Below are 17,362 nucleotides of genomic sequence, written 5' to 3' on the forward strand. Positions count from 1 at the left end.
GCGGACGATATTGCCATTTTTTGCGCGGACTCTGACAGCATAGCAGATGCTGTCAAATGCGTTACTAACTTCTGTGTTGCAAGTGGCAGCGCTGTAAACTGGGGAAAATGCCTTGGCTTTTGGCACGGTGACTGGGCAGAAACCCCAGACAGTTTTGCCAGCATAAGGTTTGTTACGACACCGGTGAAATACTTGGGTGCCCCCCTCGAATGCTACAAAGACAGCGACTCGTACTGGAGGAGCCAAGTGGATAACCTGCGGGAAAGAGTGAACAAGTGGAATGGCTGGAATTGGTCTATGTTTTCTAAAGCCACAATTTGCAACAAATTCTTAGTGAGTAAAATTTGGTATATCTTACAAGTCTTACATTGTTCAAGGGTAAACATCCAAAAATTTCACCGTGTGTTCGCTGTCTTTGTGTGGGAATCGTCTTGGGAAAGATCGAGTCGGACCAATTTATTTCTTCGAGTGCGAAATGGAGGACTCGGCTTGTCGCATTTGTTTTTAAGACAGGTAGTCAATCGATTTTGTTTCTTTAGAGACGTCGACAACCCATTCCTTCGCACTGTCTGTCAACTTCGCCTGGGGCAACACTTGCCTAACATGGTTGTATCAACCTGCAGCGTACCTGGTGGTGTTTATGGCTTTCTCCGCGAAGTTGTACTTTCTTGTAGGTTTCTGTCAGTGCGGTTTTCACTTGAATACTTAAGTCAAGTCCGACGAAGAAAGTTGTACAAGGACCTACGTGATGTGTTTTTACCAGTGCCTTTGTATCGGTTCCTTTACAATGTATGCCATGGCCACACTGTACTAAAGCGCGTCAAGGCGATGAAAATATCGCCAGGTGCTAAGAATTTCTTTTTTAAATTACATACCGGTACGCTGACCGTCAAAACCTGGATGGCTGCAAAAGGGTTTTACGTTCCTTGGGGCACGCATTGCATAATATGCAGAAAGGAGGAGACAATTGAGCATATATTCATTGACTGCTGGGATGCTGTTTTTCTTTGGGACGTGCTCCAGCGCACGATCAAAAAAGATTTCCCCATTGATGCATATGGCATCCGCTATTTGCAAATACAAAGTGACGATGGTACCCCATATGATATGATAATGCTTATGGCTCTTCATAGCATTTGGAAATCCAGGATGGCAGCCATGCACTTTGATGTAGATGCACGAGCACCCACCCAGTACTTCAAAGAGTATATAAGAAATTTTGTGGATGAACAAAAGTTGGAGGAATTCCCCCCAGAATGGTTGCCGCGCGTCGAATTACTATCGACGATAAAAACATTTTAACAGATGCGTGGCCACATCGTTTGAGCCACGGTTTTTACAATGTTTAGGATTGTGTTGTGTATCAGTTAATATGTGTATTGTTTACGTGAGCCGAAAACAGGCAATAAAGAAAAAAAAGGGGGTGTAGCTCAGAAGTAGAGCGCTTGCTTCGCATGTGAGAAGTCCTGGGTTCAAAACCCCGGCACCTCCAAAGTGCTCTTGACTTAAGCGCTATCTTTTTTATGTGTTGTAATACTACGGCACCATGAAATGCGACGAGTGATTCTACTAAAACTTTGCTACCCTTTTCTTTTATGATAGAAAGATTTTCTTTCTTTGTTGACAAAAAAATTGTATCACGTTGCAATGACGAGATGATTTTGTTTATTTCGCGTAATGATTTATTTTGTTGCTAAAATAATCTATTGAGCACCATCAAACGCATAAATAAGTGCTCCTGACATAACAGGGGTGCAGCTCAAAGGTAGAGCGCTTGCTTCGCATGTGAGAACCCTCTGGTTCGAACCGTGGCACCTCCAGAGCTCTCTGAACTTTTGCCGCCCCTCCGCGGTGGTCTAGTGGCTAAGGTACTCGGCTGCTGACAGCAGGTCGCGTGTTCGTTTCCCAGCTGCGGCGGCTGACTTTCCGATGGAGGCGGAAATGTTGTGGGACCGTGTGCTCAGATTTGGGTGCACGTTAAAGAACCCCAGGTGGTCGAAATTTCCGGAGCCCTCCACTTCGGCGTCTCTCATAATCATAATGTGGTTTTGGGACGTGAAACCCCACAAATAAATTAATTTGAACTTTTGTGCTATCTTTTTTGTGTTGTACTACTACGGCACCATGAAATGCGACGAGATAATCTACTAAAACATCGTTACCCTTTCCTTTATGATAGAAATGTGTTTCTAACCTTGTTGACAAAAAAATTTATCGCCTTGCAATGACGAGATGACTTTGTTTATTTCGAGTAATAATTAGTTTTTTGTTAAAATAATTTCTTGAGCACCATCAATTCCATCCATAAGGACTGCTGACATAACGGGGGTGTAGCTCAGAGGTAGAGCGCTTGCTTCGCATGTGAGAAGTCCCGGGTTCGAAACCTGGCACCTCCGAAGTGCTCTCGACTTTAGCGCTGTCTTTTTAACGTGTTGTAATACTACGGCACCATGAAATGCGACGAGTGATTCTACTAAAACATTGCTGCTCTTTTCTTTTATGATAGAAATATTTTTCTTTCTTTGTTGACAGAAAAATTATATCACGTTGCAATGACGAGATGATTATGTTTATTTCGAGTAATAATTTATTTTGTTGGTAAAATAATCTGTTGAGTACCATCAAACGCATAAATAAGTGCTCCTGACATAACAGGGGTGCAGCTCAGAGGTAGAGCGCTTGCTTCGCGTGTGAGAAGTCCTTTGGTTCAAACCGTGGCGCCTCCAGAGCTCTCAGAACTTTTGCGGCCCCTCCGCGGTGGTCTAGTGGCTAAGGTACTCGGCTGCTGACCCGCAGGTCGTGGGTTCGTTTCCGGCATTCATTTCCGGCTGCGGCGGCTGCATTTCGGATGGAGGCGGAAATGTTGTAGGCCCGTGTGCTCAGATTTGGGTGCACGTCAAAGAACCCCAGGTGGTCGAAATTTCCGGAGCCCTCCAATACGGCGTCTCTCATAATCATATGGTGGTTTTGGGACGTGAAACCCCACAAATCAATCAATTTGAACTTTTGCGCTATCTTTTTTGTGTTGTACTACTACGGCACCATGAAATGCGACGAGATAATCTACTAAAACATCGGTGCCCTTTCCTTTATGATAGAAATATGTTTCTTTCTTTTTTGACAAAAAAATTTTATCACGTTGCAATGACGAGATGATTTTGTTTATTTCGAGTAATAATTTATTTTGTTGTTAGAATTATCTGTTGAGCACCATCAAACGCTTAAATAAGCGCTCCTGACATAACAGGGGCGCAGCTCAGAGGTAGAGCGCTTGCTTCGCATGTGAGAAGTCCCTGGTTCGATCCGTGGCGCCTCGAGAGCTCTCTGAACTTTTGCGGCCCTTCCGCGGTGGTCTAGTGGCTAAGGTACTCGGCTGCTGACCCGCAGGTCACGGGTTCGTTTGCCGGCTACGGCGGCTGCATTTCCGATGGAGGCGGAAATGTCGTAGGCCCGTGTGCTCAGATTTGGGTGCACCTTAAAGAACCCCAGGTGGTCGAAATTTCCGGAGCCCTCCAATAAGGCGTCTCTCATAATCATATGGTGGTTTTGGGACGTGAAACCCCACAAATCAATCAATTTGAACTTTTGCGCTATCTTTTTTGTGTTGTACTACTACGGCACCATGAAATGCGACGAGATAATCTACTAAAACATCAGTGCCCTTTCCTTTATGATAGAAATATGTTTCTTTCTTTTTTGACAAAAAAATTTTATCACGTTGCAATGACGAGATGATTTTGTTTATTTCGAGTAATAATTTATTTTGTTGTTAGAATTATCTGTTGAGCACCATCAAACGCTTAAATAAGCGCTCCTGACATAACAGGGGCGCAGCTCAGAGGTAGAGCGCTTGCTTCGCATGTGAGAAGTCCCTGGTTCGAACCGTGGCGCCTCGAGAGCTCTCTGAACTTTTGCGGCCCTTCCGCGGTGGTCTAGTGGCTAAGGTACTCGGCTGCTGACCCGCAGGTCGCGGGTTCGTTTGCCGGCTACGGCGGCTGCATTTCCGATGGAGGCGGAAATGTCGTAGGCCCGTGTGCTCATATTTGGGTGCACGTTAAAGAACCCCAGGTGGTCGAAATTTCTGGAGCCCTCCACTTTGGCGTCTCTCATAATCATAATGTGGTTTTGGGACGTGAAACCCCACAAATCAATCAATTTGAACTTTTGTGCTATCTTTTTTGTGTTGTACTACATCGGCACAATGAAATGCGACGAAATAATGTACTAAAACATCGGTGCCCTTTCCTTTATGATAGAAATGTGTTTCTATCCTTGTTGACAAAAAATTTATCTCCTTGCAATGACGACATGATTTTGTTTATTTCGAGTAATAATTAATTTTTTGTTAAACAAATTTTTTGAGCACCATTAATAGCATTCATAAGGGCTCCTGACATAACGGGGGTGTATCTCAGAGGTAGAGCGCTTGCTTCGCATGTGAGAAGTCCCGGGTTCGAACCCCGGCACCTCCAAAGTGCTCTCGACTTTAGCGCTATCTTTTTTATGTGTTGTAATACTACGGCACCTTGAAATGCGACGAGTGATTCTACTAAAACTTTGCTGCCCTTTTCTTTTATGATAGAAATATGTTTCTTTTTTTGTTGACAAAAAATTGTGTCGCGTTGCAATGACGAGATGATTTTGTTTTTTTCGAGTAATAATTAATTTTTTTGTTAAAATAATTTCTTGAGCACCATCAATAGCATACATAAGTGCTCCTCACATAACGGGGGTGTAGATCAGAAGTAGAGCGCTTGCTTCGCATGTGAGAAGTCCTGGGTTCAAAACCCCGGCACCTCCAAAGTGCTCTTGACTTAAGCGCTATCTTTTTTATGTGTTGTAATACTACGGCACCATGAAATGTGACGAGTGATTCTACTAAAACTTTGCTGCCCTTTTCTTTTATGATAGAAAGATTTTCTTTCTTTGTTGACAAAAAAATTGTATCACGTTGCAATGACGAGATGATTTTGTTTATTTCGAGTAATGATTTATTTTGTTTCTAAAAAAATCTGTTGAGCACCCTCAAACGCATAAATAAGTGCTCCTGACATAACAGGGGTGCAGCTCAAAGGTAGAGCGCTTGCTTCGCATGTGAGAACCCCCTGGTTCGAACCGTGGCGCTTCCAGAGCTCTCTGAACTTTTGCTGCCCTTCCACGGTGGTCTAGTGGCTAAGGTACTCGGCTGCTGACCCGCAGGTTGCGGGTTCGTTTCCCGGCTGCGGCGACTGCATTTCCGATCGAGGCGGAAATGTTGTGGGCCCGTGTGCTCAGATTTGGGTGCACGTCAAAGAACCCCAGGTGGTCGAAATTTCCGGAGCCCTCCAATAAGGCGTCTCTCATAATCATATGGTGGTTTTGGGACGTGAAACCCCACAAATCAATCAATTTGAACTTTTGCGCTATCTTTTTTGTGTTGTACTACTACGGCACCATGAAATGCGACGAGATAATCTACTAAAACATCAGTGCCCTTTCCTTTATGATAGAAATATGTTTCTTTCTTTTTTGACAAAAAAATTTTATCACGTTGCAATGACGAGATGATTTTGTTTATTTCGAGTAATAATTTATTTTGTTGTTAGAATTATCTGTTGAGCACCATCAAACGCTTAAATAAGCGCTCCTGACATAACAGGGGCGCAGCTCAGAGGTAGAGCGCTTGCTTCGCATGTGAGAAGTCCCTGGTTCGAACCGTGGCGCCTCGAGAGCTCTCTGAACTTTTGCGGCCCTTCCGCGGTGGTCTAGTGGCTAAGGTACTCGGCTGCTGACCCGCAGGTCGCGGGTTCGTTTGCCGGCTACGGCGGCTGCATTTCCGATGGAGGCGGAAATGTCGTAGGCCCGTGTGCTCAGATTTGTGTGCACATTAAAGAACCCCAGGTGGTCGAAATTTCCGGATCCCTCCACTACGGCGTCTCTCATAATCATATGGTGGTTTTGGGACGTGAAACCCCACAAATCAATTAATTTGAACTTTTGTGCTATCGTTTTTGTGTTGTACTACTACGGAACCATGAATTGCGACGAGATAATGTACAAAAACATCGGTGCTCTTTCCTTTATGATAAAGATGTGTTTCTATCTTTGTTGACAAAAAATTTATCGCGTTGCAATGACGAGATGATTTTGTTTATTTCGAGTATTAGTTAATTTTTTTGTTAAACTTATTGCTTGAGCACCATCAATAGCATACATAAGAGCTCCTGACATAACGGGGGTGTAGCTCAGAGGTAGAGCGCTTGCTTCGCATGTGAGAATCCCGGGTTCGAACCCTGGCACCTCCAAAGTGCTCTTGACTTAAGCGCTATCTTTTTTATGTGTTGTAATACTACGGCACCATGAAATGCGACGAGTGATTCTACTAAAACTTTGCTGCCCTTTTCTTTTATGATAGAAAGATTTTCTTTCTTTGTTGACAAAAAAATTGTATCACGTTGCAATGACGAGATGATTTTGTTTATTTCGAGTAATGATTTATTTTTTTTTCTAAAAAAATCTGTTGAGCACCCTCAAACGCATAAATAAGTGCTCCTGACATAACAGGGGTGCAGCTTAAAGGTAGAGCGCTTGCTTCGCATGTGAGAACCCCCTGGTTCGAACCGTGGCGCTTCCAGAGCTCTCTGAACTTTTGCCGCCCTTCCACGGTGGTCTAGTGGCTGAGGTACTCGGCTGCTGACCCGCAGGTTGCGGGTTCGTTTCCCGGCTGCGGCGACTGCATTTCCGATGGAGGCGGAAATGTTGTGGGCCCGTGTGCTCAGATTTGGGTGCACGTCAAAGAACCCCAGGTGGTCGAAATTTCCGGAGCCCTCCAATACGGCGTCTCTCATAATCATATGGTGGTTTTGGGACGTGAAACCCCACAAATCAATCAATTTGAACTTTTGCGCTATCTTTTTTGTGTTGTACTACTACGGCACCATGAAATGCGACGAGATAATCTACTAAAACATCGGTGCCCTTTCCTTTATGATAGAAATATGTTTCTTTCTTTTTTGACAAAAAAATTTTATCACGTTGCAATGACGAGATGATTTTGTTTATTTCGAGTAATGATTTATTTTGTTGTTAAAATAATCTGTTGAGCACCATCAAACGCATAAATGAGTGCTCCTGACATAACGGGGGTGTAGCTCAGAGGTAGAGTGCTTGCTTCGCATGTGAGAACCCCCTGGTTCGAACCGTGGCACCTCCAGAGCTCTCTGAACTTTTGCCGCCCCTTCGCGGTGGTCTAGTGGCTAAGGTACTCGGCTGCTGACCCGCAGGTCGCGGGTTCGTTTCCCGGCAGCGGCGGCTGCATTTCCGATGGAGGCGGAAATGTTGTGGGCCCATGTGCTCAGATTTGGGTGCACGTTAAAGAACCCCAGGTGGTCGAAATTGCCGGAGCCCTCCACTTCGGCGTCTCTCATAATCATAATGTGGTTTTGGGACGTGAAACCCCACAAATCAATCAATTTGAACTTTTGTGCTATCTTTTTTGTGTTGTACTACAGCGGCACCATGAAATGCGACGAGATAATGTACTAAAACGTCCGTGCCCTTTCCTTTATGATAGAAATGTGTTTCTATCCTTGTTGACAAAAAATTTATCTCTTTGCAATGACGACATGATTTTGTTTATTTCGAGTAATAATTATTTTTTGTTAAACAAATTTTTTGAGCACCATAATAGCATCCATAAGGGCTCCTAACATAACGGGGGTGTAGCTCAGAGGTAGAGCGCTTGCTTCGCATGTGAGAAGTCCCGGGTTCGAAACCTGGCACCTCCGAAGTGCTCTCGACTTTAGCGATGTCTTTTTAACGTGTTGTAATACTACGGCACCATTAAATGTGACGAGTGATTCTACTAAAACATTGCTGCCCTTTTCTTTTGAGATAGAAATATTTTTCTTTTTTTGTTGACAGAAAAATTATATCACGTTGCAATGACGAGATGATTTTGTTTATTTCGAGTAATAATTTATTTTGTTGTTAAAATAATCTGTTGAGTACCATCAAACGCATAAATAAGTGCTCCTGACATAACAGGGGTGCAGCTCAGAGGTAGAGCGCTTGCTTCGCATGTGAGAAGTCCTTTGGTTCAAACCGTGGCGCCTCCTGAGCTCTCTGAACTTTTGCGGCCCCTCTGCGGTGGTCTAGTGGCTAAGGTGCTCGGCTGCTGACCCGCAGGTCGCGGGTTCGTTTCCGGCTGCGGCGGCTGCATTTCGGATGGAGGCGGAAGTGTTGTAGGCCCGTGTGCTCAGATTTGGGTGCACGTCAAGGAACCCCAGGTGGTCGAAATTTCCGGAGCCCTCCAATACGGCGTCTCTCATAATCATATGGTGGTTTTGGGACGTGAAACCCCACAAATCAATCAATTTGAAGTTTTGCGCTATCTTTTTTGTGTTGTACTACTACGGCACCATGAAATGCGACGAGATAATCTACTAAATTATCGGTGCCCTTTCCTTTATGATAGAAATATGTTTCTTTCTTTTTTGACAAAAAAATTTTATCACTGTCAATGACGAGATGATTTTGTAAATTTCGAGTAATAATTTATTTTGTTGTTAAATTATCTGTTGAGCACCATCAAACGCATAAATAAGTGCTCCTGACAAAACAGGGGCGCAGCTCAGAGGTAGAGCGCTTGCTTCGCATGTGAGAAGTCCCTGGTTCGAACCGTGGCGCCTCGAGAGCTCTATGAACTTTTGCGGCCCCTCCGCGGTGGTCTAGTGGCTAAGGTACTCGGCTGCTGACCCGCAGGTCGCGGGTTCGTTTGCCGGCTGCGGCGGCTGCATTTCCGATGGAGGCGAAAATTTTGTAGGCCCGTGTGCTCAGATTTGGGTGCACGTTAAAGAACCCCAGGTGGTCGAAATTTCCAGAGCCCTCCACTACGGCGTCTCTCATAATCATATGGTGGTTTTGGGACGTGAAACCCCACAAATCAATTAATTTGAACTTTTGTGCTATCTTTTTTGTGTTGTACTACTACGGAACCATGAAATGCGACGAGATAATGTACTAAAACATCGGTGCCCTTTCCTTTATGATAAAAATGTGTTTCTATCTTTGTTGACAAAAAATTTATCGCGTTGCAATGACGAGATGATTTTGTTTATTTCGAGTAATAATTAATTTTTTTGTTAAAATTATTGCTTGAGCACCATCAATAGCATACATAAGTCTCCTGACATAACGGGGGTGTAGCTCAGAAGTAGAGCGCTTGCTTCGCATGTGAGAAGTCCTGGGTTCAAAACCCCGGCACCTCCAAAGTGCTCTTGACGTAAGCGCTATCTTTTTTATGTGTTGTAATACTACGGCACCATGAAATGCGACGAGTGATTCTACTAAAACTTTGCTGCCCTTTTCTTTTATGAAAGAAAGATTTTCTTTCTTTGTTGACAAAAAAATTGTATCACGTTGCAATGACGAGATGATTTTGTTTATTTCGAGTAATGATTTATTTTGTTTCTAAAAAAATCTGTTGAGCACCCTCAAACGCATAAATAAGTGCTCCTGACATAACAGGGGTGCAGCTCAAAGGTAGAGCGCTTGCTTCGCATGTGAGAACCCCCTGGATCGAACCGTGGCGCTTCCAGAGCTCTCTGAACTTTTGCCGCCCTTCCACGGTGGTCTAGTGGCTAAGGTACTCGGCTGCTGAACCGCAGGTTGCGGGTTCGTTTCCCGGCTGCGGCGACTGCATTTCCGATGGAGGCGGAAATGTTGTGGGCCCGTATGCTCAGATTTGGGTGCACGTTAAAGAACCCCGGGTGGTCGAAATTTCCGGAGCCCTCCACTATGGCGTATCTCATAATCATGTGGTGGTTTTGGGACGTGAAACCCCACAAATCAATCAATTTGAACTTTTGTGCTATCTTTTATGTGTTGTACTACTACGGCACCATGAAATGTGACGAGATAATCTACTAAACATCGGTGCCCTTTTCTTTTATGATAAAAAAATGTTTCTTTTTTTGTTGAGGAAAAAAAATGTATCACGTTGCAATGACGAGATGATTTTGTTTATTTCGAGTAATAATTTATTTTGTTGTTAAAAGAATCTGTTGAGCACCATCAAACGCATAAATAAGTGCTCCTGACATAACAGGGGTGCCGCTCAGAGGTAGAGCGCTTGCTTCGCATGTGAGAAGTGCCTGGTTCGAACCGTGGCGCCTCCAGAGCTCTCTTAACTTTTGCGGCCCCTCTGCGGTGGTCTAGTAGCTAAAGTACTCGGCTGCTGACCCGCCAGTCGCGGGTTCGTTTCCCGGCTGCGGCGGCTGCATTTGCGATGGAGGCGGAATTGTTGTAGGCCCGTGTGCTCAGATTTGGGTGCACGTTAAAGAACCCCAGGTGGTCGAATTTTCCGGAGCCCTCCACCTCGGCGTCTCTCATAATCATATGGTGGTTTTGGGACGTGAAACCCCACAAATCAATCAATTTGAACTTTTGCACTATCTTTTTCGTGTTGTACTACTACGGCACCATGAAATGCGACGAGATAATCTACTAAAACATCGGTGCCCTTTCCTTTATGATAGAAATGTGTTTCTATCTTTGTTCACAAAAAACTTATCGCGTTGCAATGACGAGATGATTTTGTTTATTTCGAGTAATAATTATTTTTTGTTAAAATAATTTCTTGAGCACCATCAATAGCATACATAAGTGCTCATGACATAACGGGGGTGTAGCTCAGAGGTAGAGCGCCTGCTTCGCATGTGAGAAGTCCTGGGTTCGAACCCCGGCACCTCCAAGGTGCTCTTGATTTTAGCGCTATCTTTTTTATGTGTTGTAATACTACGGCACCATGAAATGCGACGAGTGATTCTACTAAAACATTGCTGCCCTTTTCTTTTAGGATGGAAATATTTTTCTTTCTTTGTTGACAAAAAATTGTATCACGTTGCAATGACGAGATGATTTTGTTTATTTCGAGTAATAATTTATTTTGTTGTTAGAATAATCTGTTGTGCACCATCAAATGCATAAATAAGTGCTGCTGACATAACAGGGGTGCAGCTCATAGGTAGAGCGCTTGCTTCGCATGTGAGAAGTCTATGGTTCGAACCTTGGCGCCTCCAGAGCTCTCTGAACTTTTGCGGCCCCTCCGCGGTGGTCTAGTGGCTAAGGTACTCGGCTGCTGACCCGCATGTCGCAGGTTCGTTTCCCTGCTGCGGCGGCTGCATTTCCGATGGAGGTGGAAATGTTGTAGGCCCTTGTTCTCAGATTTGGGTGCACTATAAAGGACCCCAGGTGGTCGAAATTTCCGGAGCCCTCCACTACCGCGTGTCTCATAATCATATGGTGGTTTTGGGACGTGAAACCCCACAAACCAATCAATTTGAACTTTTGCGCTATCTTTTTTGTGTTGTACTGCTACGGCACCATGACATGCGACGAGATAATCTACTAAAACATCGGTGCCCTTTCCTTTATGATAGAAATGTGTTTCTAAATTGTTGACAAAAATTTATCGCGTTGCATTGAGAGATGATTTTATTTCGAGTAATAATTAAGTTTTTTGTTAAAATAATTTCTTGAGCACCATCAATAGCATACATAAGTGCTCCTGACATAACGGGGGTGTAGCTCAGAGATTCCACCTCCGGCTTTCGAGCGATACGGTCGCGGAATGTCCGGCTCCGACAGAGCGGTATCAGCGGCCCGACCGGGCCGCGGTGACAGGATTTTTGCGCCTAGCGCCGACGATTATCAGGTGATTTTGCCCAATCTGCCTTCCGGACGCATCGCTGCGAATACCGTTTTCATGCATGGTGATCCGAGAGCCCGGCCTTACCGCGTCGAAGATTACCGGGACACTTTGGCCAAGCTTGGTGTGCTCGACGACGTTTTGGCGTTGGTGGCGTATCAAATGAACCACGTATGGGCTGTGACACTGACGAGTGCTGAGGCTGCTCGGAAGTTGCTCTCCGCCATCGATGTGAAGGTAAAGGATCGCCCATGTTTGCTCATTGACCCAAATAACTGCGAGGTTCGCTTAAAGCTTCACTGGCTGCTGCACGGCGCGACCGATGAAGACGTGCGTGTTGCCTTGAATCCCTATGGGAAAGTATTCGAAGTGAAACGGGAGAAGTGGCGAGCACCGGGCATCACAGAAAAGGGCTCAACGACGCGGTCTGTGGGACTAAAGCTGCACTCCGACGTCAAGGTGGGTGACATTCCGCACAAGCTCAAGATTGCCGGAGAGCTGACTCTCGTTGTCGTTCCAGGCCGTGCACCGTTGTGCCTACGGTGCAAGAGTACCGGTCACATACGTCGCAACTGCCGAGTACTCCGCTGCAGTCGTTGTCGCCGCTTCGGAACGAAGACACCGACTGCGCGAAGACATATGCCAGTGTGACTGGACCAGCGCAGGAAAGTGATGCACTCGAGCACCTCATGGACAAAGCAGACTCGGAAGAAACAGCAGGAGTTAACCCAAGCTCTGCTGTGGAAGATGGGTGGTCATGCCGTCAAGAAGAGGGCGTGTGTGAAGCACCAGGTAAGCCCGACGCCGGGCTTCCATATGAAGGCGTAGGCGAAAGTAGTGAAAAGGTGGATGCAAGCAGCACCGGCGACACGTGTCTTGGCTCAGCAGACGAGACCCCCTCCGATGTTGAACCGATGACTGGGATTGAAAGCGACAGTTGCACTGTGACGGGGAAGCGTCCCCGTAACGAAGGGAAAAAAGACAAGGGCACCACTGCTGCCTCGCCGGACGAACCACTCGCCAAAACGACTCCCGCTTGGCGGTTTCTCATCCGGCCACGGCCAAACATTTCGTCGGAGCGCAAGACGGCGGAAACGCCGCCTTCGCCGACTTAAGGACTGTACTGGGACAAGGCGTTCAGGAAGGAATTGCAGTTGTAAGGTAAGCGCCATGCCCCTGGGTTTTTCGTAGCGTTACAATGGTGCAAATAGAAAATTCAATCCGTGTGGCCACTTTAAATGTGCGTGGCCTGGCCTCACGGAGAAAACAATGTCAACTTTATCGTCTAGTAATTGACCTCGACCTTGACATACTGGCAGTCCAAGAGACTAAAGTCCATGGCGACGATGAAATTGGGGGCATGGTGCGCCAATTCTTGCCGCGGTATTCTGTTAAAGTTAGCCATGCCATAGGGACTTCTTCCGGTTGCGTTTTGTTCGTCAGACAGAATCTGGGTGCTAAAGTAGAAGCCTCAACGTCATGTCCGTCTGGTCGGCTCATTGTTTGCGATCTTTTGTTTTCGGGATCGGAATGGCGCGTAATATGCTTGTACGCACCGACTGTCAGTGACGAAAGACGCATATTTTTCGAACAACTAAAGCAGTATACCAAATGTAATAGGCTCGTAATCAGTATTAGCGATTTCAACTGCGTCCTTTCAGCCAAAGACAAAACTAGCGAACGACATTACAGGGATGCAAGTACGGCTGTCTTAAGCGATAAAGTAAGAGAACATGGTTTGGAGGCTGTGGCTGAATGTCTCGGTGGTGGCCGGACTATGCAGTACACCCACTTTCAGGCAGCCAGCCATGCCCGACTAGATAGGGCGTGCGTGAGTGTAGAATTGGTACCGCTTTGCAAAGCATATCGTGTTAACGCCGTTTCATTTAGTGACCACTGCTTGGTTAGCTTTGTAGTAACTAGCACGAAAGAAACGAAAAGGGCCTTCGAGTGGCAACTATGGAAATTGAAATTGAATCTGCTGAGTGATGAAAAATTTGTGAAGGAAGTAATGACGGAAGTTGAAAAAATGGAAGTTCACAGTAAAAAGACGTTTAGAGAAAAATGGGAGAACTTCAAGCAGGTCGTTAAATTGAAGGCTTTGGAACGCTCGAGCGCTATAAGCAGAGAAAAAGGAGCAGAAGAAAAGCTCATGCGCAGAAACCTGGAAAAATTGCTCCTCGAAGAATGAAGAATGCCCGGCATGTTTCTTGAAGATATTGGCGCGTTGAAAAGTAAAATTGAGCGGTTCGATGTCGAAAGATACCGCGGTGCTATGGTTCGGGCAAGAGCCGAGCGACTGATAACGGCAGAAGCACCGTCAAAAAGGGCGTTGGGCTCAGAAAAGTGGCATGCGCGTCGTAATCAGATAACAGAAATGGAACACGAGTGTGAAGTCAGCGATGTCGCAGATGTTATCGAGCGTGCTTTATTTGAGCACTTCAATGGTTTATTCGCCGCCAGCTCAGTTGATGTCGATCGTTTTAAAAAAGATTTTTTACCACTGATGCCAAAGCTTGACAATAATGCAAAAGAATTATTGGAGGAACCCATTTCGGAAGAGGAAGTTAACAGTGCTATTGAAAGTATGCATCCCGGGAAATCGCCTGGCCCTGATGGTCTGACTTCCGCCTTTTATAAGTGTTTCAAATTCGAAATAACACCAGTCTTAGCCGACGTTTATAATGAGGCATTCGAGCTGAAAATATTACCCCCGTCCTTTTCATCATCTCACACTGTTCCTATACCAAAATCGGAAGACCCCGTTGCACTGCGCAAAGTAAATTCTTACCGCCCAATCTGCCTCACTAATGGAGATTACAAGATATTCATGAAAATTCTAGCTAAAAGGTTGCAAACAGTCATTACGGAGCTCGTGGGGCTGCATCAGACGTGCGGCATTAAAGGTCGAACTATCCTTACGAATATACACGCAGCCCGGAGCATCCTCGAATGTTGCGACGCTATTGGTGCGCGAGTCGCAATGCTGCAAATCGACCTCGAGAAGGCTTTTGACTGGGTGCCTCATGAATTTCTGCTGTGCATCCTTGATTATGTGAATTTAGGGAAAATAATCAAAGAGGGGGTTGTCATGGCGTACCGAGACTGCTCAACGCGGCTAATCGTTAACAAGGTGGTGGGGAAGCGCATCCCAGTTAAGCGTTCGGTCCGTCAGGGTTGTCCTCTCTCACCACTATTGTTTTGTTTGTACATAGAGTCCTTTTGTTTGAGTGTCATAGAGAATGACTGTGTCCGTGGGTTTAAGCTGCACGAGGTTGAAGTCCGACTGTTGGCTTATGCGGACGATATTGCCATTTTCTGCGCGGACTCTGACAGCATAGCAAATGCTTTCAAATGCGTTACTAACTTCTGTGCTGCAAGTGACAGCGCTGTAAACTGGGGAAAATGCCTTGGCTTTTGGCACGGTGACTGGGCAGAAACCCCAGACAGTTTCGCCAGCATAAGGTTTGTTACGACACCGGTGAAATACTTGGGTGCCCCCCTCGAATGCTACAAAGACAGCGACTCGTACTGGAGGAGCCAAGTGGATAACCTGCGGGAAAGAGTGAACAAGTGGAATGGCTGGAATTGGTCTATGTTTTGTAAAGCCACAATTTGCAACATATTCTTAGTGAGTAAAATTTGGTATATCTTACAAGTCTTACATTGTTCAAGGGTAAACATCCAAAAATTTCACCGTGTGTTCGCTGTCTTTGTGTGGGAATCGTCTTGGGAAAGATCGAGTCGGACCAATTTTTTTTATTTATTTATTGCATACTGTCAGCCACCTCTTGGTGGCCAAGGCAGGAGTGATACAAACTTTCATACTTGCAGCCACCTATAACACTATACTTCACGGCGCAAAAATAAAATCACCACATAACAGGTTTGCATGGAACATGAATACTCGGGTTACAGGAGCAACACCAGAGCGGTATCAAAAATACAATCCAAATTTTTGTTCCTAACACGAAGTGAAAAAACATCATAAAAAGAATTGAAATCTGCACATACGACCAGACAGCTTTTACTACAGACAGGCAGTGGCAGCTGATAAGAATGCGTCGGGCGCTGCGATGCTGGTGACATCATGAGGTAGTTCATTCCAGTCGGAAATTGTTCGTGGAAAGAAGGAATATCGCCGAGAATTTGTTTTTGTAAGTGGCACCACTATGGTGTTATCATGCTTGTTTTTTTGTGTCTAGATGAAGTTTTTTTGTGTCCAGCCGATTTTTTTGTGTCTAGATGAAGTAGAGCTGACAAGATGCCTTCATCTGTTATAATCAAGTCTGGCAGTTCGAGATTGTTTGCGTGGAAATCAGGCGGGGTGTCACCCGTTCGCAAAAAAACAGAAGAGAAGTAGTCGTTAAATGCTGTTGCTATGCAGCTGGCATCAGTCACGTCCGCGTCCTTGATTTTAATTTTCGTCACGTTCACTTTTTTGTCGGAGAGGTGCATCCAAAATTTTCTTGGATTGGTTGTGAGAAAGTTGTGCATTTTTACGTTGAAGAAATGAAATTTGGAGCTTTTAATCTTGTTGCGCAGTTCGTCGCGGAGGCTCGTCAGAGCAGCACTACGTGGTTGTGTTTTTGAGCATGACAGGCGTTTTATCTTGCGTTTTAGATGGAGTATGTCGCGCGTAATCCAAGGACTACGGCCGTGTATTTTTTTCACTTTCTCCGGAACGAACGAACTTATACATTTGTGAATGGTTGTCTTAAATTGCGACCATAGCTGGTTAACGTCACAGCGATTATGAAAATGTTTGTTAGTAATTTTGTCGTACTCCTCCTCTAGGAGGTCCAAAATACTTTCGTCCGAGGCAGTATTAAAATTGAGGAATCTACATACTTGGGTGGCCGAGGGAGTACACAACATGTTGGTTTTAAATAATACTAGTTCGTGGTCCGATATACCTGGTACAACTTCAATTGTGTTGTTAAACTTGCAAATAGACTCGGAAACAAAAATAAGGTCCAGAATCGAACTTGTGCCTGCAGTGACACGCGTAGGAGTCTTTACAAGTTGCGTCATGCTACAGGAAAACGCTATATCAAGTAGCAATTCGGAGTGCTGGCAGGGTGTTGTAACGCAAAAGTTATCCCAGTTTATTTTTGGCAGATTTAAATCACCTCCTACAAGAATGTGGGTATAACGTTTGCTTTGTTCGAGCAAATAATCTTGCAAAGCTTCGAGTACCGCTATATCGGATTTGGGCGGCCTGTAGACAGCGCCAATGAGCATGCTCAAGTTTTTATGCCGAAGAACTATCCAAGTCATTTCGACGCACGTCCCGTGCGACAAAACCTTAAAATCCATGCCCTTTTTCAGCACTATCGCTACACCGCCCCCCTTTGAACCTCGGTCGTGACGAACGATTTCATGAGAGCTAGGAATTACTGCCGAGTCGGTAATGTCATTTGGAAGCCATGTTTCAGTAAGGATTGTGACGTCGGGATCATAAGCAATGAGGACGCTTTCTAGATCGACCGATTTGTTGACGACACTTCGAGCGTTTATGTTTATTACAGAAAATGTTGACGGGACCGCGTGAGAAAGTGGAGCCGGTAGCGCTCGTTGATGCTCCAGATTGCTGCTGTGTTGCTGTCACTGCACAGCTACCGGAACCCTTGAGTTCAGTGAGTCATCCCACCGATAAAGCTTACCGTTGAC

General features: G+C 45.3%; 5 non-coding genes across 5 annotated transcripts; all 5 read left to right on the forward strand.

The window, feature by feature from the left end:
• Positions 1 to 2,324: 2,324 nt before the first annotated feature.
• TRNAA-CGC (transfer RNA alanine (anticodon CGC)) lies at positions 2,325 to 2,396 on the forward strand. The gene has a single exon. It is a non-coding gene; the product is annotated as a tRNA-Ala (tRNA).
• A 2,004-nt stretch (positions 2,397 to 4,400) lies between these two features.
• Positions 4,401 to 4,472, forward strand: TRNAA-CGC (transfer RNA alanine (anticodon CGC)). Its single transcript has one exon. It is a non-coding gene; the product is annotated as a tRNA-Ala (tRNA).
• Positions 4,473 to 6,213: 1,741 nt separating this feature from the next.
• TRNAA-CGC (transfer RNA alanine (anticodon CGC)) lies at positions 6,214 to 6,284 on the forward strand. The gene has a single exon. It is a non-coding gene; the product is annotated as a tRNA-Ala (tRNA).
• A 1,410-nt stretch (positions 6,285 to 7,694) lies between these two features.
• Positions 7,695 to 7,766, forward strand: TRNAA-CGC (transfer RNA alanine (anticodon CGC)). Its single transcript has one exon. It is a non-coding gene; the product is annotated as a tRNA-Ala (tRNA).
• Positions 7,767 to 10,660: 2,894 nt separating this feature from the next.
• On the forward strand, positions 10,661 to 10,732 carry TRNAA-CGC (transfer RNA alanine (anticodon CGC)). Its single transcript has one exon. It is a non-coding gene; the product is annotated as a tRNA-Ala (tRNA).
• Positions 10,733 to 17,362: the final 6,630 nt, after the last annotated feature.

This window comes from Rhipicephalus microplus, chromosome X (assembly GCF_043290135.1).
Source record: "Rhipicephalus microplus isolate Deutch F79 chromosome X, USDA_Rmic, whole genome shotgun sequence".
In the NCBI taxonomy this organism is placed as follows: domain Eukaryota; kingdom Metazoa; phylum Arthropoda; class Arachnida; order Ixodida; family Ixodidae; genus Rhipicephalus; species Rhipicephalus microplus.